Source organism: Ovis aries, chromosome 2 (assembly GCF_016772045.2).
Source record: "Ovis aries strain OAR_USU_Benz2616 breed Rambouillet chromosome 2, ARS-UI_Ramb_v3.0, whole genome shotgun sequence".
In the NCBI taxonomy this organism is placed as follows: domain Eukaryota; kingdom Metazoa; phylum Chordata; class Mammalia; order Artiodactyla; family Bovidae; genus Ovis; species Ovis aries.
The window spans coordinates 215,752,614-215,780,218 of NC_056055.1; the positions used below are offsets into that span (position 1 = coordinate 215,752,614).

Here is a 27,605-nt window from a genome sequence, read left to right on the forward strand (position 1 = left end):
CTCTTTTTAACCCAAGTTGCTTTCTGTGAAATAAGAGCACACATGGAAAGGACATAAAGGTAAACACTGCTGGTTCAGTTTGATGACCCCTGGAGAAGAGAGGTCAGTCTTGAGCTCTGTATGTTCCAACTAGAATAAAAAAGACCAGATTGGTGGAGAAATTGATGTTATGGCATATGAGGAGTAGCTGAAGGAACTAGGTAACCTTCTACTAAAGAAGAAAAAGGTGAGTGGTTGGATCATGCCAATAATCTTCAGATATTAAAGAATACAAATTTACTCTACAGGGCTCCATAGAGCTAACCAAGGCCAGTGGGATTGATGTACAGGAAAGTACATTATAGGTTCTTAGAAGAATTCTCTGGGGATGGGTGTTGTCAAACTCCAGGACTGTAGTAGAATTTTTCTATTATGTAGAATATATGAGCAGAGCTTGATTGCTACTTGTGAATTACATTACAGAAATATTATCCTTGGAGCAGATAAATGAACCCTGTGACACCTAGTAGTTCTCCCAACTCAATTCTGTGATTCCTGATATATGGATAATTAAATGTAGTATTTTGAATATAAAATAAATATAAAATATTTAATTTTTTAAATGAAAAAATAAATTGTTTAAAATAAAAAAGTATAAAAATATACTAAAATGTCTATAAGGCAAATAAATTTTCTCATATTTCAAATTACTCTTTAAAAATATGTCTTCATGTAAAGTGATTTTTAAAAGCTGAGTTCTATGTACTGTGGCAAATCAGACATACCAAGTTGTACAAACAGGATCAATTCCTTGAGAAGCTTTCTTGAAAAACATTGATCATTAATTTAAAAAATTAGACATGCTAGAAATTGCTGTTTATGCACAATAAATGGAGTTTTATTATCCAGTTTTTATGTCTAACTTGATCGTTGCTTTAAAATTGATGCTTCCTTTGTTAGAATAAGGCATTGCTAACGTGCTCAGCATGAAGCTAGTAATGTTTCAAAAAACTACAGAGAGCATTGTCCTGTTAAAAAACAAAAAACACTATAAATATTGAAGTTTTCCAAGTGAAGAATGATACCTGCAATCTGGGGTGTTAATTTGTGATTGTTCACTGAGGCCTGTTTTACAGCCTTGTTACCAGTAATGAATATACCTTTTGCTTCTGCCACCAGATGGCAGAAGTAGGCATTATTAGCTAGGTGTTTACAGTTAAAGTGCTTTCATATTTTTTAGGTAATTGAATTAAATCAAAACAGACAATTTGAATGTTTGTAATAGCTCTTGTGACAAGTTGGGTAATGGTAAGATGGAAAATATTAGCCAAGTGAGACTTCGGAATTAAATTCATTGTAATTTTTTAAGTATTCCCTTAGAATAGCAGCCACCTTTATTAAAAAAAAAAAAAAAGTTTCACAACGAATTTCCATGGACATGTTTTAATGCATTGTGTAAAATTTTAATTATTTCTTTATAAATTGCTGTGTTAATATAAAGGCAGTCAGTGGACTTATAAATAAGGGTAAATTTTAAAGCCAGTGGACTTATAAATAGGGGTAAATTTTTAAGCATTATGCACATGTAAAGGAAGAAATGTATAATATAGTTATTAAGACATTAATAGATGATTTAAAGGAAAATTTAGAAGTGTTGCAAATATGATTCAAATAAGTACATGTATATTAATATAAAATTACCTGACAAACCTTAATAAGTTAAAAAGATATTAAAATTAACTTATCTAGATCCTATTACAAAAGGATACATAACTTCTTTGATAAATAGCAAATGCTGTGGCTTATCAAGAGATGTTTTTAAGTATCAGGAGGCATCAACTTGTTTTCAATATCAATTTACATTTTTCATATCCATTCACATTTTCTGAAAAATTCTGCTTCCTTGTGTCCTATTAGCTCTTCAGTCCTCCATATCTGACTTATCATCCTACCCATGATAAAGGAAATATTCATATCTTGTAAGTTTATCTAGTTAGAGTCATGTATAAGGACAGTTTCTTTGCCACCCAACAGATTTGTTTTGATTTTAAACTCAGTAGTAAGTGACGAAGCTGACTGTGCTTTCCTTCTGAAAACATGTTGTTTCCTTGCCTTGCATAATACCACACTGCTCCATATCCCATTTTGCATTCCCTTTTATTTTAGTCTCTTTGGTGGGACAGGCTTCTCATCCTTTACACTACCTGCAGATGTCAGAGACATAGAACAATTTGTTTTCTCTCTCAACAACATTTCTTATATGGTGTCATTCATTCTTTCACCTCCAAATGTTACCTCTGTGGTGAAGTCTCCCAGACACCTAGCCCATTTATCTCCATTAACCTCCAGGCTCATATCAATTTCCTCCTTGAAATGACTCTCTCTTATTCTAGTATTGATACATTTCCTCTTTGGATGTCACTGACTTTATGTAGAGGCTAGATTAGTTTTCCTGCATAGCCTTCTACTTTGTGGTAAAAATGTAAAAAAATACGCTACAATAAAAACCACTACATTTTTATGACAAGTTAAAACAAAAGATGACTGTACACTAGAGTGTACAGTTGTGAATTATCACAACTCTCCTTCAGATGTAGGATATTTTAATGAGATAAATTTGTGATTTTATTAGCTAGTATAAATTAACTACAGTGACCTGTAAACTTTTTTGATCTAAAAACTTTATTTTCCATCACAGTTCAACAGACACACATACATAATGCATTGTTGTCATTTAGTCAATAAGTCATGTCTAACTCTATTGCGACCCCAAGGAATATAGCTTGTCAGGCTCCTCTGTCCATGAGATTTCCCAGGCAAGAATACTATAGTGAGTTGCTGCTTCCTTCTCCTGGGTATCTTCCCAACCCAGGGATAGAAACCGTGTCTCCTGCTTGGCAGGCAGATTCCTTCCCTCTGAGCCACCAGGGAAGCCATATTGGGCTCCAAAGTCACTGCAGATGGTGATTGAACCATTAAATTAAAAGACGCTTACTCCTTGGAAGGAAAGTTATGACCAACCCAGACAGCATATTAAAAAGCAGAGATGTTACTTTGCCAACAAAGGTCCGTCTAGTCAAGGCTATGGTTTTCCAGTGGTCATGTATGGATGTGAGAGTTGGACTATAAAGAAATCTGAGCGCTGAAGAATTGATGCTTTTTTTGAACTGTGGTGTTGGAGAAGACTGTTGAGAGTCCCTTGGATAGCAAGGAGATCCAACTGGACCATTCTAAAGGAGATCAGTCCTGGGTGTTCATTGGAAGGACTGATGCTGAAGCTGAAACTCCAATACTTTGGCCACCTCATAAGAAGAGTTGACTCATTGGAAAAGACCTTGATGCTGGGAGGGATTGGGGGCAGGAGGAGAAGGGGACGACCGAGGATGAGATGGCTGGATGGCATCACCGGCTCGATGGACATGAGTCTGAGTGAGCTCCGGGAGTTGATGATGGACAGGGAGGCCTGGCGTGCTGCAATTCATGGGGTCACAAAGGGTCAGAGATGACTGAACAACTGAACTGAACTTAACTGAACTGAAACATATATAAAAATGAAACAAAAGTTTCACCAAAAACATACCTTGAATGTTAAGTTTTTTGAACCTTTTTTTTTAAGCAGTCTTAGGTATACAACAAATTTGATAGGAAAGTACAGAAATTCCCCCATGTACCCACTCCCATTACATATATAGCCATTATCAGCAGAGTGGTACCTTTTTTAAGAAAACAAAAATGAACACATTATAATCACCAAGGTGCCCAGTTCATCGCAGGGTCCACTTTAATGAAGTGAATAGTGTTGTACATTCCATGCATTTGGACAGAAGTATAATGACATATAGCCTTCCCTGATGGCTCTGATGATAAAGAATCTGCCTGCAATGCAGGAGACCTGGGTTCAATCCTTGTGTCGAGATGGATATAATGACATGTATCCATCATTATAATATCATTTAAAATATTTTCACTGCTCATAAAAAATTCTGTACTCTGTATTCCTCTCCCCATGAACCTCTGGCTACTGTTGATCTTTTTACTGTCTACATAGTTTTGCCTTTTCCAGAATGGCATATAGTTGGAATCTATTTTTAATTTTTTTCTCTCTCCTTGAAAAGAGAGGTTCAAAGCCCTTATAGGACCACTTATGGCCCACCAAAACCAAACAGACTCTAGGTGGCAAGCTTCCCCACTGAATACTGTAGCTTTTCTTCTAGTATCGAGTCCTGTCCCACTGGTCCTGCCCAGCAGCCATGTAGAGGTACAAGGGGACCATGTTGGATGGTTATTCATAGGAAGGTCATACATTTTGTGCCCCTTGTCACAATGAACCCAGATTCCTGTCAGCTGTGTTGTAAGCAGATGAGCCATTTCTTCAGGCCTCGTTCTGTGAGCACACCCCACAGAACTAAGATATTAATAAAGGATTTTGAAAATTTACTTCTGTATAGAGCAGAAGTAGCCATACAACTGAGGTATGATTTAATTTACCAATTAGACAATTCAGGGCTTAAATGTAAACTTGAGCTAGTGCATGCACACTTGTAGTGTCTAACTCTTTGTGACCCCATGGACTGTAGCCCACCAGGCTCCTCTGTGGGATTTTCCAGGCAAGAACACTGGAGTAGGTTGCCATTTCCTACCCAGGGATCTTCCCAACCCAGGGATTGAACCTTTGTCTCTTGACTCTCCTGCATTAGGTGGATGGGTTCTTTATCACTGCAGTCACCCCAGTGCATGTTAATTCACACAAGTGTTAATTCATAAATTTTTAAAAGTAGGGATTCTCAGTTTATACTGGTTGTTTTTTATATCAAAATACCTATCAACTTCTCCCACCTAGTAGAGATTTCATTATCTGCAAAACAGCTCAAAGATACTGACAAACCTAGACAGCATATTAAAAAGCAGAGACATTACTTTACCAACAAAGGTCTGTCTAGTTAAAGCCATGGTTTTTCCAGTATCATGTATGGATGTGAGAGTTGGACCATAAAGAAAGCAGAGTGCTGAAAATTTGGTGCTTTTGAACTATGGTGCTGGAGAAGACTCTTGCATCAATCCTTAAGGAAATCCTAAAGGAAATCAGTCCTGAATATTCATTGGAAGGACTGCTGTTGAAACTTCAATACTTTGCCCACCTGATGCGAAGAACTGACTCATTTGAAAAGACCCAGATGCTGGGAAAGATTGAGGGCAGGAGGAGAAGAGGATGACAGAGGATAAGATGGTTGGATGGCATCACAAACTCTGTGGACATAAGTTTGTGTAGGCTCTGGGAATTGGTGATGGACAGGGAAGCCTGGCGTGCTGCCGTCCATGGAGCGGTAAAGAGTCTGACACGACTGAGCGAATGAGCTGAACTGAATGTAGGGGGAGCCAGAACCTGCCCCAAGGCTGCATTTTTGTTTCTTTTGACTGTTCCTCCATTGTCTTTCAGCATCCTCTCTCTTCCCTAATTAGCAACTTTTTGAACCTGCTTCTTGGTACTCAAGGAAGATCTTGGAGGCTGAAAGAAGCCTATTTCCTGTAATCAAAGAAATGGAAGATACAGAAAGGCTGTTGTGTCCAGGAGACCCACAGGGTCATGCTTGGTTTCAGCTTCAGGTATTTGGATATCGGCTTCAGATATTTTGATTGTGTAACTGGTTGAGAGTCACAGATAATATCTGTTCCACTGTTAGTAGGAATGTGAAGGTGCTGATACTTCAAAGTTGCTCTCAGTGACTTATTGTTCAGAAGTACATTTCTGTTCTGGAACAGTGAGCAGGGTCCTGTAGGCTTCCCAGGTGGCTCAGTGGTAAACAATTCGCAGGCCAACACAGGAGAGGCAGGAGACTGTTTGATCCTAGGTCAGGAGGATCCCTTGGAGGAGGAAGTGGAAACCCACTCCAGGATTCTTGCTGGGAAATCTCATGGACAGAGGAGCCTGTTAGGCTACAGTCTGTGGGGTCTCAAGGAGTTGAACATGACTTAGTGACTGAGCCCAGTGATGAGTAAGGACAAATGTGAGGATTGTGGAGTAGCGTTTGGCCCTCCTTTTGGTCCTGGCTTGTGTATAATGTGGAGAACAAGAGAAAATTAGTGATAAACTTAGGCCATTCTGGAAATCTTGTTTTCTTACTGACTTTTATTAGCTATGAAAAATAAGCAATAGTTAATGCATATACTTTTAAGAAGAATTCAAATGTATTATTATTTAATTTTTACACTTTTCTGCTTATTTTTAAGCAAAGACTTCTTTCCTGGATTAATAGTGTAAATGTTAGGGCTTGTCACTCAATATACCTCTTGGGAATACAAAATCTTTTTTATTTTCTAATGACTATAATTAAGGTACATGTTTTCTAAAAAGCCAGCAATTATGCTCCATAATAAACATATGGTACTGTTAGCTGTGAAGACAAACCAGGGCACGATGCAGGTTTGCTTTCCTTTCCCTTGCCCTCCAGTTTACATCCTTATAAACCTCTTAAACACCCTGTGCCTGTGTATGCGTGTGTGCTTCTGCACGTAATATGTTCATGACGGTGCAAGAGTGGTAGGCTCTCAGTGCAGCAGGGGACCAGTGCTCTCATTTGATGGCAAGCTGGGAGTTTTCCTCTTTGGTTTCTCGTCTCCATTCCTTCCCATCTTTTCTTCTATACCCCAGCACACTTCACTCCTGCAAAGAAAAGAGATGGGATGAAAAGTGTAAAAGTGTAGCTAGAAAAGGAACAAAAGGCAGATGTGCCCCCTGACGTCTGAGAAGGAAATGCCGGCTACCAAGTTGTGGCATTTGTCAGGCAGGTGATTGAGGCCTGACATGATTTTATACTGATGATAGATAGATAGATAAAATGTTTATTTTTTGTTTCTGTTGTTTAGTCACTGAGTTGTGTCCGACTCTTTGTGACCCCATGGATTGCAGCACTCTAGACTTTCCTGTCCTTCACTATCTCCTGGAGTTTGCTCAAACTCATGTCCATTGAGGTTATGATGCCTATAATCCTAACATAAAATGAGCTGTGACTATCAGTAAAATTGCTAATGAATGGCTTTAGCATGGTAGGCCACTGGAAAAAGTCAATGGCCTCCCTACTTGACCTCCCTAGGGGGTAGGGATGGGCCCATCCTGGAAACTGTATGGAGGTGGCTGGATAGCATGGGTTGACTGCTGCAGGCTGCTTGAAGAAGTTCAGGCAAGTAGAAAGAACACAGAAAGAGACAATACATAATCATGATTTCAGGGTTAGAGGCAATCCAACAAAAGCTAAGGAGTGGGTATAATAGCAGGAATCAGCAGCACCACGAAGCTGAGATAGGGACAAAAAAGGGGAGGTTCAGAGTCACATAATGAGAAGAACTGCGGTCCTTTACTTGCTTAAAGTGAATCACGAAGAGAGAGGCCAAGAGACAGGAACAAGTGTGCAGTCACTTGAGAAATACCCATTTGCTAGATCTGGGACTTTGGAGAAGGCAATGGCACCCCAACTCCAGTACTCTTACCTGGAAAATCCCATGGACAGAGCAGCCTGGAAGGCTGCAGTCCATGGAGTCGCTGAGGGTCAGACACAACTGAGTGATTTCACATTCACTTTTCACTTTCATGCATTGGAGAAGGAAATGGAAACCCACTCCAGTGTTCTTGCCCGAAGAATCCCAGGGATGGGGGAGCCTGGTGGGCTGCCGTCTATGGGGTCGCACAGAGTTGGACACGACTGAGGTGACTTAGCAGCAGCTGCAGAACTGGGACTTAGGAGCAGAGCGACGTTGTAAGAGCCGTGTATGCTGATCTGCCTGTGCAAGTAAAGCCAGGGCTGGGCTACAAAGATATTTGTCTCTGACCTGATAGCAGAACCAAGTCTGCAGCTGGGGGCTAAGAGACTCAACTCTGGGTAATGGACAAAGAACAGGAAACCTAGTACATTGTTACAACCAGAACATATTTTAAAAAGTAATTAGAATTGAATTTGAGAGAAATGTGATTCTTTCAGCTATTGTACAGTAATTACCTAGGAGCAGGAGTGTGCTTGTTTTGGGAAAGAAGGTGCAGAGGAGTATAGAGAATTGGTTCTGGGGAAAAAAGAACCACATTTTTTACCTCAGAATATACTAAAAGTTTTATCTCTCCTAACATCTGTAATATTTGATATCCAAATATTTTAATGCTGCTTAACCTAATAGAGAACATTTGATTGATTAATCTATTTGTTAATATAGCAGTTATTATCATCTTGCCCTTTAATTCATGTAACAAGGGAAAAGCTATCTCACCTTTAGGAAACTGGGATGAGTATTAAAAAAACAAACCTGTTTTGTCTCCTTGTCTTGACACTCTGTTTCTTATGTTATTAACATTTAAAAAATTTCAAATAACATAATATAAAAGTTTATGAGTTGTATATGTTTATAAAAAGAAAATAGGATTTTAAAAGATTGGGGAACTATCAATCTACAGTTTCTCATTCAATAAGCAAAAAAAAATTAAAAACTGTAAGAGGTTATAAAATTGACTCTCTTTCATGGTTTAAACATTTTTTTGAGAAGTTCTGCTTTACCTTAAAAAGAGAAAACCCATGACAAAATCACTAACGATAAGAACAAGTGAGATAAACTACAAAAGCATAGCATTTTGTATGCTCATGAGAGAACAAATGTTACAGGAAATCAGGTGAACTAAATTCCAAAAGGTGACAGAACCTTCAAAGAGAGACAAGGCACACAAATGATATCACCTTTAGCAGAGCAAGGAACAAAAATATGAAAACTGCACAAGTAGGGAAGAAGTAAGGGACGAAAACGTCAATGAGTTCTTAAAGGTCAAATGTCGGCCAGTACAGCAGACTACAATCCCTAGGAGTCCCACATCCAAGGGGAAGCAACCAATCTTTTCCATAGATTTCCATCCTGTGCTCACCAGAAAGATTTGGGCTGGGCAGGACATCTGAGAGAGCTCTCTTCAACAGTGCATAGACAAAAATCTCCATCTACTTTCCACACTTAAATCTCATTGCAGCAAAAGCCATCTGCTGCTGGAGGAATGGTAGGCAACCCACCTGTCCCCTTTTCATAGGCAAAACTAAGTTCAAAGTGCGTTAGTCATTCAGTCATGTCTGACTCTTGGTGACCACAGACTGTAGCCCACCAGGCTCCTCCGTCCATGGAATTCTCCAGGCAAAAATACTGGAATGAGTAGCCATTTCCTTATCCAGGGGATCTTCCTGACCCAGGGATTCTTTACCATCTGAGCCACTAGGGAATACTTTCATAAGCGAAGGTCGGCTGTAAATGGGGGACAGATCAAAGTAAGTTATTTACCCTGAGAGAGGAATGAGAAATGAGTTCACTTCCCAATTCTTGTGCTGATAAAAGGCAGAGGTTTGTGCCACTGGAGATGTGCAGGAAGCTTGCTTATCTGATAGTCCTCAAAGATACAGAACGTAATTTAGCTGCCATCAAGTGGAAGGGCAGAAGTTCTGAGAAAGCCAAAACCTGAAGCACAGATGTATAGGCTTGCCTAAGACTGAGGCTGGACCGGGAAAGCTATGAGCTTTGGATCAAGTAACATGCAGCATACAACTGTCTACTGCCGAAGGTGGAGCAAGACCATGGAGAGAATCTCCCTCTGTGTGGCACAGTGAAGCAAAAATACTGGGAAACACTCTTGGGTATATCAGACCTCACAATCAATACAGGAAGCAGCAGTACACCACTGGAGGAATTCAAATCTCTGTGAGGAAGTGAAGGTTGACTACAGCAACAACAAAACTTACACATTAGACTGACATTAAGGACCTGACTGAAGAACTGCGTTCATCTCTGTTTGTAAACACTGTTTATGTCAGGCTCTATTTGCAGTAACCTATGTGCCTGGGGTTGCACAGAGTCGGACACGACTGAAGCGACTTAGCATAGCATAGCATAGCATAGCATAGCATAGCATAGCATAGCATAGCATAGCATGTGCCTTCAAAAATTACAAAACACCAAAGGGGAAAAAAAAAAAAGCCGAAAAAACCCTTATCAAAAGATAAAGTAGTAATAGTTTCTTATATTTTTATTTTTTAAATTATGAAAACATGATGATACGTTTATAGGAGATTTGGAAAATACAAAACAAAGTTAGATGTGGTTTCACTATGTATTAAAATTGTTCAGTTTAAATAGGTAAATTAAGATTTTTAGTTGGAGTTTCAATATCAAGCTCTCAGAAATTAATAGAATAAATGTGCAGAGAAGTAGAAGAACATAGTTGGCCTGAAAAGCATTATGAACCAATTTGACATAATTAAGATTTATGCGATTTTCACACAACAGGAGGATACAAATTCTATTCAAGTTCCATAGGCTATAAACTAGGAGACACTGGAACATATCCAGAGACAAAGACCAGGTGCAGAAATTTCATGGTCTAAAGGTATTGAAATCATTCAGAGTCTGTTCTCTTATTACTGTGGAATTATGTTAGAGATCAATATCAAAAGATATTTGAAAATGACCCTCGTATCTTCAACTGCAGTGTCACATTTACCAAGAGAGATCTTTGACTTAGCAAAATTAGCCATTGAAACCCTCAATAATGTTAGAAGATTGAAAAATTACAGAGGGTGATTGCAGAGAAGAAAGCATTTAAACAAGAAATTAATATCAAAATGAGAAATTAATATCAAAAATATTTTTAAATATCTCATGTATTTGGAAGTTAAATCTTCGCTTTTAAATAATCACTATATATAAAAGCCAAAACAAGGAAAATTAGAAAATATCTATAATAGAATAAAAATGAAAAGAGAACTTATCAGAATTTGTTGCATGTAACTGAAGCTGCTCAGTGCAATTAAATACAATGTGGAGTTTTGAATAAGGTATAAAAACAAATTATGGACACTAGCATAAAATTTTATGAGATTTGAACAAAATCTGTACTTTAGTTAATATCACTGTATCACCTGTTAATTTCCTGTCTTTTTAAACAGCATAATATTTCATTATATTCTCAGAATTGGATTGGAAGTTTCAGGTTCAATTTTTTTTTTAATCACTAAGATAATAAACTTTCTAGACTTTTAGCACTAATAGTAGATGCCAAAATACATGGAGCTATATAAAAAATTTAAGTGATTATAAATTAGAAATATAGCTTTCTATTCATACCAAGTCAAACAAGTAGAATAAAAATGTCATATTTAGCTAGGCAAAAATTCATGTTTTCTAAAATATACATATTGCTTATATCTCTATATATGTTTACAAAAGCTTTTCTATTATGCTTGGTAGACTTGAGAAAGAACATTACTAAAAAAGGAGAAATTGGAAAACAAGCTAAATGAAATATGGTATTTAATATGAAATAGAAAAAGTTAAACTATATAAAAGTACAAGGTCATCATATAGTCCAGTTGTTTTTAGATATGGCTGCTCATTAGAAACACATCTGGAGCTTTGGAGGAAAAAAAAGCAACAAAAAAAACAATACTTGGGCTTTTTCTTTCTTTTTTTTTTTTTTCCAGAACATTCCAAGATAATTTTGATATGCATTTGGATTTTAAAAAATGATTACAAGTTTTTCTATTAAATGGTAGTTTTAGTGATATAGAATTATATAGAATTCCATTATTTTCAGTTGACCAATCGTGATACAATTATTATATTAAGCACAAATCACTATAATAGAAGACATTTATCACTTCTCATAATCAACAGACAAAAAATAAAAGATCATTACAGTTGCAAGCCATAATGAAAGCATGATTAACCTAACAATATGAAATAATTACATACAGTTTGGGGAGTTAAGTAAAGTGATCTGGTAAGTGGAAGTGTATCCATGCAGATGTTTTTATCTGTCCAGCCAGTCTGTGTCTTTTGGTTTGTGCATTTAATCTATTTACATTTAAAGTAATTATTGATATGTATGTAGTTGATGGCATCACAAAAGAGTCAGCACAACTTAGCCACTACACAACAAATGATCCTATTACCATTTTCTTAATTGTTTTGGGTTTATTTTGTGTAGATCTTTTCCTTCTCTTGTGTTTCCTGCTTAGAGAAATTCCTTTGGCATTTTTTTGTAAAACTGGCTTGGTGGTACTGAATTCTCTTAACTTTTGCTTATACGTAAAACTTTTGATTTCTCTGTCAAATGTGAATGAGTCTTGATGGTATTCTTGGTTGTAGGTTCTTCTCTTTCATCACTAAATATATCATGCCATTCCTTTTTGGCTTGTAGAGTTTCTGTTGAGAAATCAGCTGATAACCTTATGGGAGTCTCCTTGTATGTTCTTTGTCATTTTTCCCTTGTTATTTTTAATATTTTATCTTTGTCTTTAATTTCTGTCAGTTTGATTATGTGTGTCAATGTGTTCTTCATTGGGTTTATCCTGCCTGGGACTCTCCTGGAGGTGGTTGACAGTTGACAATTTCCTTTCCCATGTTAGTAATAATACTTTTATATGCAGAGATGGCACAAGTGATAGAACTGTCAGCAGACAGGTACTTTAAAGTCAATTATGTTGATTGTTATGTTAAAGGACATACTGTAAAATATGGAAATTATGTAATTACTGTATTATGTATTTGTATATATACATACATATGTATATATGTAATTATGTATTACTGTAAATACTGGAAATTCTGCATTGAAAAGATGGGGGAATTTTAGTAGAGAGAAAGAAATCTTAAAAAAAAAGTCAGTTTGAAATGCTGCGTATAAAAAGCATGATGTCTAAGACAAAGAGCTGTTTATATGGGTTTATCTGCAGGCTAGACACAGAAGAAAGCATTGGTGATCTTAAATATAGATCAGTAGAAATTATCCAAACTGATAAAAGAAAAAAAGGGATGGAAAAACAAAAAAGAAATTTAATATCCAAAAGCCAGGAGGTGATATTAAGTACCCTAACATATATGCTCAGAGAAGGCAATGGCACCCCACTCCAGTACTCTTGCCTGGAAAATCCCATGGATGGAGGAGTCTGGTAGGCTGCAGTCCATGCCGTCGCTAAGAGTAGGACACGACTGAGCGACTTCACTTTCACTTTTCACTTTCATGCATTGGAGAAGGAAATGGCAAGCCACTCCAGTGTTCTTGCCTGGAGAATCCCAGGGACTGGGGAGCCTGGTGGGCTGCTGTCTCTGGGGTCGCACAGAGTTGGACACGACTGAATTGACTTAACAGTAACAGGAAGAAGTAAAATGATACTGGAAATGTGTATCTAGACACAAAGCAATGAAGGGGAGCAGATATGGTAAATATAAATACCATTTTCTCATTTTAATATATTTAAAATATTACTTACACTTAAAGCAAAAAATAGTAATACTTTATTTAAAGTTTATAATAAATATAAAATGTTACCAAAATTAGCACAAGGGATGGGAACGAGGGACATAGACGTCTGGTTGTTAGGTTTTTACTGTAAACATGAAGTTATATCAGAAAATATAGATTAGATTTATACTCTAATCACTGTAGGAAGAACTAATGAAGATGAAGTGGTATACTAAGACAATATTGAAGATGAAGTGGAATTAAAAAAATCAAACTAATATCTTGATAAAGGTGTTAACAACTATAGGAGTAAACACAATACAATTTATAAATATATCAAATTAATAGATTGCATACTTTAAAATTACATAATATTATATATCAACTACATCTCACACACACAAAAAAAGCCTAGAGGGAGAATGGAAAAGAGAAAGCAACAAAGAATGAACAGGAAAAATAAAAAATAGTAGGATAGTAGATTAAACCCAATTATATCACTTGATACATTCAATATAATTTATCTAAAACGTCAGTTATCAGATGATATTTTTTTTGAAAAACCTACTCATTCATATTCTTTCTATTAGATATCACTTTAAGATATAAAAATGCAGATTGGCTAGAAGCTAAAATATCAGAAAGCATATTCCATAAACAATAGTTATAAGAAAACTAAAATGGCTTCTCCAGAGTCTGTTTTCCCAAAAACATACGTTTTCTCAAATGGAATTTATTTTTCTAAGTATGATATTTGTATTAAGTTGGAATAAATTAGTATTAAAATCGATAAATTATGACAAATGATTAATGCTACTGTCTGCTTGGCATCTAGGAAACATTTATGCCAATATCCAGAACACATTATTTTATATCTTTTTGTAATGGAAAGATAGTACTCACACACATCTCTTAGGTACATAATTAGTAAGATATATTGGTAAGACCTCCAGAGCCACTTTACTTTGACAGTGCATGCTGAAAATGATTCAGATTAAAAATCTGCATATTTTTATATTTTGTCACTCAGAAAATGTTATCAGTGACCTTATATTGAATGCAGTTGTCAGTGTTTCACTTGCTACGTCCAATATTACTGTAATAAATGCTCTAAAAATGTGCATTGAGAGACTAATTTGTGTGCCAAGAAGAATCAGGAGTCAAACAGTGACCTACAAGGATTGGCTCTCCTTAGGAGAATTTGCCTGGGTCTTGGGTGAAAGATCTCACAAAACCTGATATTCAAAAAAGGCAAACTTAAAAATTAGAAAAAAAAAAAAAAGTTTGTATATTTAATAGGTAAAAATATGCCTGCTGCTGCTAAGTTGCTTCAGTCATGTCCGACTCTGTGCAACCCCACAGACGGCAGCCCACCAGGCTCCCCTGTCCCTGGGACTCTCCAGGCAAGAACACTGGAGTGGGTTGCCATTTCCTTCTCCAGTGCATGAAAGTGGAAAGTGAAAGTGAAGTCGCTCAGTCATGTCTGACTCAGCGATCCCATGATCCCATGGACTACAGCCTACCAGGGATCTTCCAGACAAGAGTACTGGAGTGGGGAAAAATATGCCATGCCTCCATAATTCTCCAAAAATAACTTATGAAATAATTTTATTTTTATTTTTTTTCTATTGTCAATGCTTTTGTTTTTTTATTTTATTTTATTTTTATTTTTTTATTTTTATTTTTTTTAATTTTAGTTTTTTATTTTTTAAATTTTAAAATCTTTAATTCTTACATGCATTCCCAAACATGAACCCCCTCCCACCTCCCTCCCCATAACATCTTTCTGGGTCATCCCCATGCACCAGCCCCAAGCATGCTGCATCCTGCGTCAGACATAGACTGGCGATTCAATTCACATGATAGTATACATGTTAGAATGTCATTCTCCCAAATCATCCCACCTCTCCCTCTCCCTCTGAGTCCAAAGTGAAGTTGCTCAGTCGTGTCCGACTCTTTGCGACACCATGGACTGTAGCCTATCAGGCTTCTCCATCCATGGGATTTTCCAGGCAAGAGTGGTGAAGTGGGTTGCCATTTCCTTCTCCAGCAGATCTTCCTGACACAGGAATCAAACCTGGGTCTGCTGCATTGCAGGCAGACGCTTTACCCTCTGAGCCAATCTTTTACTCAAAAATATCAACTTAATACCTTACATAGTCTCTGTATTTCTCTCTCTATATATGTACATATACACACATAGATATATTATAACATGCATATACTATAAATTGGCTTCCATAGTTAAAGTTTATTTTTACAAAAAACAGGAAAAATTTAAGGACTGGAATATATAGTAAAGAAGTTAGTCATATACAATGATGTTGACATACGTGCAGCCAGAAATGTTTCAGATGTCATATGGAGGCAGGTATAAATGAGCATATGTGAATGAATGAATGTGTACAGTTATCCTTCTGTATAATTATCCTCTTAAAAATTATTGGTTATATTTTATGTTTCAGAGAATTTTAAAAAATTAATGTGGTGAATTTCTTTATAAAATTGAGCTTTAAGATGTTTACAGACATTGAAATAATATTGCCTTGTACATGATCCTATATTAAAGCAGGCCGTACAGTAGGTATCTGAACATCCAAGTCTGATGGTTGCATCCAAGTCAGGTGGTTTTGCATTTCTATTTTTTGGAGAAGACTATTCAGTATATAATGCAGAAAACATTTGGAACCTCCTGATAAAATTATATTCATTTTTAAGCCCTAATATGGAACTAAGATCTATTAGTTTCTTTTTTTTAATGTCTGTTTTCTTCTAAGGAGGTTTATGGGGACTATTGTTCTTGTATTCTCAGATACTAAGCAACGCAGATGTTCAATTAATGTTTGTAAAAGAATAAACAAGCCTTTATAAGAGACTAATTTTGAAGCTAGAAACTGGTCTATTTATGTTCCTGCTTCTTTGTTGAATTTTGGTAACTTTTTTTTTTCAAGAGACTCTTATTCTATTAGAGTTTACAAATTCCTTTGATGATGGGCCCAGAGATGTGAAGTAACACCTAGGTGATTTGTTAGCAGCTCCCATAAGAATGAGTGCTTGAAAAGTGTTAATTTCAGTTTCCAGAGGCACTTGAAGAAAAGTGTAATTTTAGTTTACTGACTATGAAGCATGAGAAAAATTTTGAGAACATTATATTATTTGGATTATTATATAATTTATATTTTGTGTATTTAGTCTGTTAATTGCTGAGAGAGGTATAATAAAGACTCCTAATATGAATATTTGCTAAATATGCATTTTGATGATATCTCATGAAATATATATGTTTATAACATTAAATAATCATTGTGGCCTGTATCTTTCATCAGTGTTAAATGACCTGTGTTATAAATTCTATTTTCTTGATGTAATTGCTAGTTGTATAAAATGAATACTACCAATCTTATTTTTAGTTCATTATTCACATGTGCAATGTTTTTGTTTGTATTTCATATATAAATATTAATGTGTCCTGAGTTTGTCCCACTATGCACAGATCTGGTAATCAGGAAGTAAACAAATACAAGAAATTCTGTTTTGAATTCTGATAAATATTTACCCATCTTTTTTTTCCTTAACATTCTGTGAACACTGATACATTTTCTAGTGCATCTTCTTTCTTTAACTCAGTTTGGAAAATATAGTTTTTAAATAGGCTATTTAAATCCCACAAGTTTATTAAATCTCACAGTCATTCTTCTGTCATCTGTTTTTCAGTTTTATTCATTCATGCAAAACTTTTAACTTTGTTTTCTAACTCTGCTTTATGAAGTCTTTCTTGGCTTTTCTTATTCTCCAGAAAATTGGGAAGCTTATAGTTTTTTGATTCTACTGGGGTTACTTTGACATTTGTAAAACATTCTTTCACCTATATTGTTTCAAGAAATAAAATAATATAAATTTTCAATTTTTTTATTATAAAAAGGCATTTGTCTTAAATCGTTATTAGCACATTGCTTTTTTATCAGTAAATTATTGCTTATTTTAAAATGTGTAGGCTTATTTTCAGAGATTATGATTTAATTTTTCTGTTACATTTGGATCCACCCTTTATAAAAATTATTTGACTTTATTTTATATTTGATTTTATTCAATACTCACTATAATCTGTTTTCCTTCCTTCAAGGCTCACTGCCTTTAAATTTCCTAAAACTGAGTTCTTAATCTTGATTCATATATTGTTGGCTGCCAATTCGTCTTAAGCATATCTTTTTTAGGACATTTATAAGTACTGTATTTTTAAGTACTTATATTTTTTGAAATGTTGAGTAGTTTAGATTGCCTCTTTCTGATCTTTCTATGTGAATGATAATTTCTCTTTAATGATCATCTGATTTATAATTCTTTTCTCTCAAAATTCTTCAGGTGTTTCTTCATTTTATTCTAATTTACTCTTGAAAAGTGAAGCCTGACTTTTGGTCTTTGACTGGAACTGATATTTTCCCCTGCCAAAATATTTTAAGATTTTGGGTTTAGTTTTGCATTGTTTCATTTAAAAAATATTTTCAGTGTATCCCTTAGTTATATTTGCATAGAATAGATAAATCCCATTAGCCAGTATTCACAGTTCTTTGTTGTTGTGGCTAGCCGTTTTCATTTTGTTTTATATTTGCTGGTTTGCCTGCTTGTTTTTAGCTAGAATTTTTTTCTCAATTTGTGTCTTTGATTTCCATTTCACTTCAAGTATATAACTTCCTTTTTAGGAACTTACAGCGCTTAAGTATGTAACTCCCCCCACCCTCAACTTCTGCCAACGCCTTGAGCTTTCTCTGTGTTCTAGGAGAATGTGTGCATGCTGCATGCCACGCTACTGATTTGGTGTTATTAACAATAGCTAACATTGATTGCTTAAAAATTTTGCAAGTATTAATTCAGTTAGTCCTCCTGATACTTCTATATTAAAGTTACTCATGTTATTTCTCCATTTTATAGAGTAATAGAGACATAAACAGTTTTTGTAATTTGCCCAATAATCACATAACTGTTAAGAAGTAGAATTGTTGTTCAGTCACTCAGTCATGTCCAGCTCTTTGGGACCCTATGGACTGCAGCACTCCAGGGTTCTCTGACCTTCACCATCTCTTGGAGCTTGCTCAAGCTCATGTCCACTGAGTCGATGATGCCATCTACCATCCTCTATCATATTCTCCTCCTGCCTTCAATCTTTCCCAGAATCAGGGTCTTTTATGGTGAGTTGGCCCTTTGCATCAGGTAGCCAAAGTATTGGAGCTTCAGCTTCAGCATCAGTCCTTCCAATGAGTATGAAGAGTTGGTATCCTTTAGGATTGACTGGTTTGATCTCCTTGCAGTCGAAGGGACTCTCGAGAGGCTTCTCCAGCACTGCAGTTTGGAAACATTAATTCTTCAGTGCTCAGCCTTCTTGATGGTCCAGCTCTCACATCTGTACATGGCTACCTGGAAAACCACAGCTTTGACTATATGGTCCTTTTTTGGTAAGGTGATGTCTCTGCTTTTTAATATTCTGTCTATGTTTGTCATAGCTTTTCTTCTAAGGAGCAAGCATCTTTTAATTTCATGGTTGCAGTAAAATCATCATCTGCAGTGATTTTGGAGCCCAAGAAAATAGTCTGTAACTGTTTCCATTTTTTTCCCATCTGTTTGCCATCAAGTAATGGGACCAAGTGCCTTGAACTTTGTTTTTTGAATGTTGAGTTTTAAGCCAGCTTTTTCACTCTCCTCTTTATGATCATCAAGAGGCTCTTTAGTTCCCCCTCCCTTTCTGCCATTAAGATGGTGTCATCTGCATATCTGTGCTTAGTTGCTCAGTCCTGTCTGACTATATGCAACCCCATGGACTGTAGCCCACCAGGTTCCTCTGTCCATGGGGATTCTCCAGGCAAGAATACTGGAGTGGGTTGCCATGCCCTCCTACAGGGGATTTTCCCAACCTAGGGATTGAACCCAGGTCTCCCACTTTGCGTGCAGATTCTTTGCCATCTGAGCCACCAGGGAAGCCCTTGCATATCTGAGATTATTGATATTTTTCCTGACATGTCCCTGCTAGTCAGAGTCTGGCAAAGTGTGGTCCATTGGAAAAGAGAATGGCAATCTACTTCAGTATTCTTGCATTGAGAACCCCATGAAAAGTATCTTAAAACTGATACCCATGACCACTGGCCTGAATTGCTTCTGAAGTGCAAATTTTTCTTTTACCTGTCTATAATACAAATTTTAAATCTGCTATGAATGTTGTATGTTTGGTTTTGGTTGTTTGTTTGTTTTGACTTTGGTTTTAGTTAGTAAGTCCTACCTGACTCTTGGTGATCCCATGGACTGTAGCCTCCAGATTCATCTGTCTGTGAGATTTCCCAGGCAAGAATAGTGGAGCAGGTTGCCATTTTCTTCTCTAGGGCATATTCCTGACCGAGAGATTGAACCCATGTCTTCTGCATTGGCAGGCAGATTCTTTACCTCTAAGCCATTGGGGAAGCCTTATCTTTGTTTTATATAATCCTTTTTTATTTAAGTCTTCTCTGAATTTCATTCTTAAATGATTATGCTGCCCCCCTGCATATTTATCTTGATGTATTCTCTCTCCACAGCATTTTAGTCCTTCTTCCTGAAAACGCATCTTTAATACTTTTAGGTATTCTAAACTTTAATTTCTCTAATATGTTCTGTCACCCAGAGATGGCCTTCTTCACCCTAGATGATCTGTTTCCTTTGTGTCAGCTATTGCTGATCTTATTGCAACTTGTGTTTTCTGTTTATTTTCAAATGAGGAGATATCCACCAGACTGTTTTCTAATCTGCAAAGTATGTGAATTGTATTAATCAAATCTTGCTGTAATAGCTATTGCTGGAAGCCTGGCACTTGCACATGTGTGTTCACACTTGCTTATACAGCTCCTGGATCTAACTTGTTCAGATGTTACTTAATGTGCTTCTGCTGGACTGATGACTTCCCACATGGCTTGTTTCTGAGAAATTTAAACCAATAGGCCTCATGGAAAATATTTTCTCCTGGTCTTCCACTCTTAGAGTCCTTACTTTAACACATCTCCTGTAATGAACCTACAGCAGGTATTTTCCCTTTCATTTTCTTGTAGTAAATTAGACATATTAATTATAGAATCTAAAGTAATATAGAAGACAGTAGTATTTATATAAAGAAGTCATAATACTCTGACTTCAGAACTCATGCTCTTTCAGGGAAGGGAAGACTGATTGGTTTATAATCTTGTGTCTGATTTAGGGAGGAAATGATTGGGTAGAGTCAGTTATGTCTCCCTCTCTTTGGGTCCAGTTCTCCCATTGGATACTATTTCAAGTAGCAAAAGACATTGAACCCCTTCACCCCATCTCAGATTTTCCTTATCTCTGGTTACAGGTTGTATTATATTTAAATAGAATATTTTATGGAGTTCTTTCCCCATGATTTTTAAGCTAAATTTTAAATTTTTCTAAAGTGGGAACTTAAGAAAACAATTTTATCAAGATATTAACAAAGCCTCAGTTCAGTTCAGTCGCTCAGTCGTGTCTGACTCTTTGCGACCCCATGAATTGCAGCACGCCACGCCTCCCTGTCCATCACCAACTCCTGGAGTTCACTCAGACTCATGTCCATCTATCAGTGATGACATCCAGCCATCTCATCCTCTGTCATCCCCTTCTCCTCCTGCCCCCAATCCCTCCCAGCATCAGAGTCTTTTCCAATGAGTCAAGAGATGTTAAATACAGTTGACCCTTGAACAATGCATGGGGTTAATCAGCAGATAACTTATAGTTGGCGCTCCTTATCCAGGTTTCCCCTGCATCCTCTGATTCAGTCAACCTTGGAACACAAGCTGGATTTGGAAAAGAGCGAGGAACCAGATGACATCACCCTTATGGCATAAAGTAAAGAAGAACTAAAGAGCCTCTTGATGAAAGTGAAAGAGGAAAGTGAAAAAGTTGGCATAAAGCTAAACATTCAGAAAACTAAGATCATGGCATCTAGTCCCATCACTTCATGGCAGATAGATGGGGAAACAGTGGAAACAGTGGCAGACTTCATGTTTCGGGGCTCCAAAATCACTGCAGATGGTGATTGCAGCCATGAAATTAAAAGAGGCTTACTCCTTGGAAGAAGAGCTACGACCAGCCTAGACAGCATATTAAAAAGCAGAGACATTACTTTGTCAACAAAGGTCTGTCTAGTCAAGGCTATGGTTTTTCCAGTAGTCATGTATGGATGTGAAAATTGGACTATAAAGAAAGCTGAACACTGAAGAATTGATGCTTCTGAACTGTGGTGCTAGAGACTCTTGAGCGTCCCTTGGACTGCAAGAAGATCCAACCAGTCCATCCTAAAGGAGATCAATCCTGGGTGTTCACTGGAAGGACTGGTATTGAAGCTGCAACTCCAGTACTTTGGCCACCTGATGCAAGAGCTGACTCATTTGGAAAGACCCTGATGCTGGGAAGGACTGAGCTCAGGAGGAGAAGGGGACAACAGAGGATGAGATGGTTGGATGGCATCACTGACTCAATGGACATGAATTTGAGTCAGCTCTGGGGAGTTGGTGATGGACACGGAGGCCTGGCATGCTGCAGTCCATGGGGTCGCAAAGAGTCAGACACGACTGAGTGACTGAACTGAACTGAGTGCCATGTTGGTTTTCATTTATAGCATGAAAATAATTTTTCTCTATGAAAAACAAAGATATGAGTATATCACATAGAATTCTAATTTATAATCCAATAGCACTGAGTCATGTTCCCACACAACCAACTAGTTCCATGATTGCCTTTCTTGAGTGGGACAGAACTTAGAGAATCCCATGAGCTGTTTGTTTCAACCACTGTTTGGAGACTAAAGCTTACTGTGAACTTTACCTCTCAGACATTTTTTTAAAAGCATCTCTTCTGTTTGAGTGTCCAACTCCCTCAAGGTTTTATTTTATACTTCAATATTTCCCCCTTTTCCATAATTACAAATCATTGTGTAATGAGAATAATTCCAATGGGAGAATTATGTCCTAAATTTTTAACCTCCACACATATAAAATGTACTGATTTTGCATGACAGTATTTTTTATTCATACTGGAGAAATACTGACCAATTATGACTTCATAGGACAACTAGCACAAACAAGGTGAATTTATCTATTTGCTTTTATTTTAATATCAAAATGTTTTGATATATCACTTGAAGCAAAGTGAAAATGTATGAATGGGAGTATGATGACATTTTGATGGGTTCCATTATTTATTCTGTGGTATAACTAAAGCAAAGGTAAACCTATAGTCATTTTTACAACATCCTTTGAAAATAACTATGTTTTTATATTTCAATAAACAGTTTTCTTTGTGAGGAATAGATTCAGTGGAAACTGGGTTACTGAATGAAAAAATTATTAGTTATCTAAGATCAGTAGCATCTAAAAGCTTGAGTTGAGTTCAGTTCAGTTCATTTCAGTCGCTCAGTCACATCCGATTCATTGCAAGCCCATGGACTGCAGCACGCCAGGCCTACCTGTCCATCACCAACTCCCGGAGTCTACCCAAACCCATGTTGTTTGAGTCAATGATGCCATCCAACCATCTCATCCTCTGTCGTCCCCTTCTCCTCCTGCCCTCAATCTTTCCCAGCATCAGGGTCCTTTCCTGTGAGTCAGCTCTTGGTATTAGGTGGCCAAAGTATTGGAGTCTCAGCTTCAACATCAGTCCTTTCATTGAACACTCAGGACTGATCTTCTTTAGGATGGACTGGTTGGATCTCCTTGCAGTCCAAGGGACTCTCAAGAGTCATCTCCAACACCACAGTTCAAAAGCATCAGTTCTTCAGGGCTCAGCTTTCTTTATAGTCCAACTCCCACATCCATGCATGACCACTGGAAAAACCATAGCCTTGACTAGCTGCACCTTTGTTGGCAAAGTAATGTCTCTGCTTTTGAATATACTGTCTAGGTTGGTCATAACTTTCCTTCCAAGGAGTAAGTGTCTTTTAATTTCATTGCTGCAATCACCATCTTCAGTGATTTTGGAGCCCAGAAAAATAAAGTCAGCCACTGTTTCCACTGTTTCCCCATCTATCTGCCATGAAGTGATGAGACTGGATGCCATGATCTTAGTTTTCTGAATGTTGAGCTTTAAGGCAACTTTTTCACTCTCCTCTTTCACTTTCATCAAGAGGCTTTTTGGTTTTTCTTCACTTTCTGTCATAAGGGTAGTATCATCTGCATATCTGAGGTTATTGATATATCTCCCAGCAATCTTGATTCCAGCTTGTGCTTCATCCAGCCCAGCGTTTCTCATGATGTACTCTGCATATAAGTTAAATAAGCAGGATGACAATATATAGCCTTAACATACTTCTTTTCCTATTTGGAACCAGTCTGTTGTTCCATGTCCAGTTCTAACTGTTGCTTCCTGACCTGTGTACAGGTTATGGTCTGGTATTCCCATCTCTTTCAGAATTTTCCATTTTATTGTGATCCACACAGTCAAAAGCTTTAGCATAGTCAATAAAGCAGAAATAGGTGTTTTTCTGGAACTCTCTTGCTTTTTCCATGATCCAGCAGATGCTGGCAATTTGATCTCTGGTTCCTCTGTGTTTTCTAAAACCAGCTTGAACATCTGGAAGTTAATGGTTCATGTATTGCTAAAGCCTGGCATGGAGAATTTTAAGCATTTCTTTGTTAGCGTGTGAGATGAGTGCAATTGTGTGGCAGTTTGAGCATTCTTTAGATACAATGAATTAGTAGTACTCATTTTATCTCTAAGAGCAAATTCAAGCTAAACACTTAAACTATTTACAGTATTTTTTCCTCTTTCCATGTGTGAGATGATAAAAACAATTCTGAAGCCATTAGATGCTACAATTATTCCTTGTATTTTCTTCTTATTAGAGGCACACTCAAGGAATATTTTAGCCAAAGGGAAAAGTAATTTCACCAAAGATTTCTCTACTAAACATGAGAGAAATATGCTTTAGTGGAAATTCTTAAGTCTGTCTGTATTAGAAAAGTTTTCTAAATTTTTAATTAATATATTTTTATCTAACTCATCAATTACAATGAAGGAAATAAAACTGCTGATATTTTGTGCTTATAATAGGTATTGTGCTCCTCAGGATTTTTTTTTTAATTGATCCTATATAACGGCAAAGAAGTATCCAACTTCTCTTTTGAAAATTTGTCTATGTCTGCTAGCAACTCTGGTTTTCATTATGAGAACTTGTCCTAATCTTAATATTTTAATTTCCTCAACAGTACCTTCCCTCTGTAAAAGAAAAGAATCGATATTAACCCACCCCCATATATGTATTTATTTTCTCTGAACCAGCCTCAAGGTTCTCCCTGATAACGTTTGAACTTTATTGAGGGCGTCTCATTTTAATTCCCCTTATTCTTGTCACTGCTATCACTTCTTTCTCCTTATCGTCCTGCAGATTCTTAGGGATTCAAAGTGCATCCCTCTTTGGTGAGTATCATATGAATGAACCGCAACAAAATTATTTCTGTGCCCATACAGTGTTCCTATCTACCTGGAGAATCACTGTATTAGTTAATAGTTTAGTTGTGTTAAGAAGCTAAAATGGAGAAAATTTGGATCTATTTGCTGTATAGGCTTTAGGACAAGTATAAAAAAATTCTTTTTGTTATGTCTTAATCCACGCTAAAATAAATATCATTTATAGCCTGACAACTTTTGTACTTTTCCTAAATGAAAATCATAAATGAATCCCAATTATGCCAAATTGTATTTGTTCTATGCAAGGGTCACTTTAAAACATGCAAAAGTTATTTCTACCCCTCAAAATGTTTTATGGATTTTTAAAGTGTACCTTTCCTTATAGTGCCAGTATAATGTTTGCTATTTTGTGGTTAAGGACATTGGGTTATTTTCATGGCAATGTTTAAATAACCAGCATTCCCATCTTTATTTTTGCTGGGGAAAAAAAAAAAGAATATTGCGGTGGGCAGAATAATGTCCTCTTAAAGTTGTCTATGCCCTAATCTCGAAAATCTGAGAATCTTACCTTTCATGGCAAAAGAGACTTTGCAGATGTGATTAAATTAAGGAGCTTGAGATCCAGAGATTACTCTGAATTATCCCGCTTGGCCTGGTGTAATCAGAAGAGTCCATGTAAGAGAAAGAGGCAGGCGGAAGTCAAGGGAGATGTAATAATTAAAACAAGTTTCAGAACCTGAGAGAGATTTGAAGATACTCCACTACTGGCTTTGAAGATAGAGGAACTATGAGTCAAGGAATGTAGGTGGCCTCTAAAAGCTGCAAAAGGCAAGGAAATGGAATCTCCCCAGAGCCTTCAGAATCAGCCTCGCAACACATTCATTTTAACCCAGTAAAGCCCATTGCAAACTTCTGACCTACAGACCTACAGCATAGTAAGTTTATGTTGTTTTAAGCCACTGTTTGTGGCCTTGTATTGTACCAGCAATAGAAAATTCTAATATCCATTGCCCTTGAACAGTTTATCTTTTAGGCCCCATTATTGATTGGCTTCCCTGGTAGCTCAGACAGTAAAGCGTCTGCCTACAATGCGGGAGACTCGGGTTCGATCCCATGGGAAGATCCCCTGGAGAAGGAAATGGCACCCCACTCCAGCACTCTTGCCTGGAAAATCCCATGGACCGAGGAGCCTGGTAGGCTACAGTCCATGGGGTCGCAAAGAGTCGGACACGACTGAGTGACTTCACTTTCACTTTAGTGATTGGCTCTGAGCAGTTTGTGCTTCTCTGAAAAGAGCTCTGTCCAAGGATCCTGAAGAAGCAGCAGCCACTTGAAGAGGGAAGACCATATGTGGCCAAGGGCTAAGTCCATTTAATTGGCTGCTGCTAGTTTGAGAATATGTTGCAACCCAGACAATAGCATCTACCCTCCTTCTTACTTGATGGTATTGCTTCATTGTCTGTATGGAGATGGTAAAAATTGAATGTTGTGTATCCAACCATTCCAGGTTTGAGAGTTAGTAATTTTAAAAAATTATAACAAGGACACAAGTATGTACTCATTATATGTCCTGTTGATGAGTGTGCTTTCTGCATATAGCGTATGTGGGCTTCAATTCAGTTGCTCAGTCATGTCCGACTCTCTGTGACCCCGTGGACTGCAGCACGCCAGGCTTCCCTGTCCATCACCAACTCAGGTCTGTTGAGTCGGTGATCCTGTCCAACTATCTTACCCTCTGTTGTTCCCTTCTCTCTCCTCCCTTCTCCTGTGGGCTTGAACAGAACAAACTTTCTACCAACATGTTACTAGTGTTACTAACCTTCTAGTCTAAAAGTCTTAGGTCCTTAACCTGTGTCTTCTCCACTATGGCAGTTATGTATTTTAGGTTCTGACACTATGGCAATGCACTTTTCATGTGCTGAATGGCATATCAGTTAGAACAAGAGGCAACATGACTAATGGCTATTTAACATTTAGGGATTTCTTTATCTCATACGTGCCAGCTCAACAAAACCACATGGAATCTGACTCCTTTCCTTCAGGTCTGTCATTCTGAATATGTTGCTATGGTCCTCATGATTATAAAAAGTGTTGCTGTGCTTTCAGACACCATATTCATGACTGGCAGGAAAACTAAAATAAATAGAGCAAAGGGCATACATCAAAGGACAAAGAGTTATGTTCTTGTCCTTGCTTTTACATGCAGGAAAGACTTCCCTTGCCAAAAACTTCAGTCCATATCTCATTGAGCAAAACTATGTCCCATGCTTACTGCCACTATAAGAAAGCCCAGGAAGGAGTTTTAGCTTTCCAAGCTCTGTACAAAAAAAGAAAGAGAAGTGGCATTGTGAATGGTTAGGAGAGCCAATCCTCAGAAACTGTGAAATACAAATTTAAATAAATCAGATGGGTTGGCTAACCCTACTATAGATATCACAGTTTTTCAGCTGCTCTCCTGTTGAAAACATTGGGCTGTGTAATGTTTCTAAGAAAGACACAGAGAACAGTCACCAGGTCTATTAATTATTAGTTGAGCCTTTTACTCTTGGTTATTCTTTGATTCAAAAAGACTGCTGTTCAGTCACTAAGTCACATCTGACTCTTTGAGACCCCATGGACTGCAGCACTTCAGGCTTCCCTGTCCTTCACTGTCTCCAGGAGTTTGCTAAAATTCGTGTCCATTGAGTCAGTGATACCATCCAACCATCTCATCCTCTGTCGTCCCCTTCTCCTTTTGCCCTCAATCTTTACCAGCATCATGGTCTTTTCTAATGAGTCAGTTCTTTGAATCAGGTGGCCCAAGTATTGGAACTTCAGCTTCAGCATCAGTCCTTCAATCAATATTCAGGGTTGATTTCCTTTAGGATTAACTGGTTTGATCTCCTTGCTGTCCCCAAAGAAAATACTTGCAATATAGAATTTTAATTGAATTATTAAAAATGTATTATCTTCCTCTAAG

The 27,605-nt window shown here is 37.1% G+C and overlaps 1 protein-coding gene and 1 non-coding gene across 2 annotated transcripts in view; one reads left to right on the top strand and one right to left on the bottom strand.

Moving 5' to 3' along the window:
* The window catches only part of SPAG16 (sperm associated antigen 16), an 815,445-nt gene that overhangs the window by 482,204 nt on the left and 305,636 nt on the right, over positions 1-27,605 (top strand). The gene's annotated exons all lie outside the window — the stretch shown is intronic.
* LOC114113422 (small nucleolar RNA SNORA11) lies at positions 4,249-4,378 on the bottom strand. The gene has a single exon (XR_003588457.1). It is a non-coding gene; the product is annotated as a small nucleolar RNA SNORA11 (small nucleolar RNA).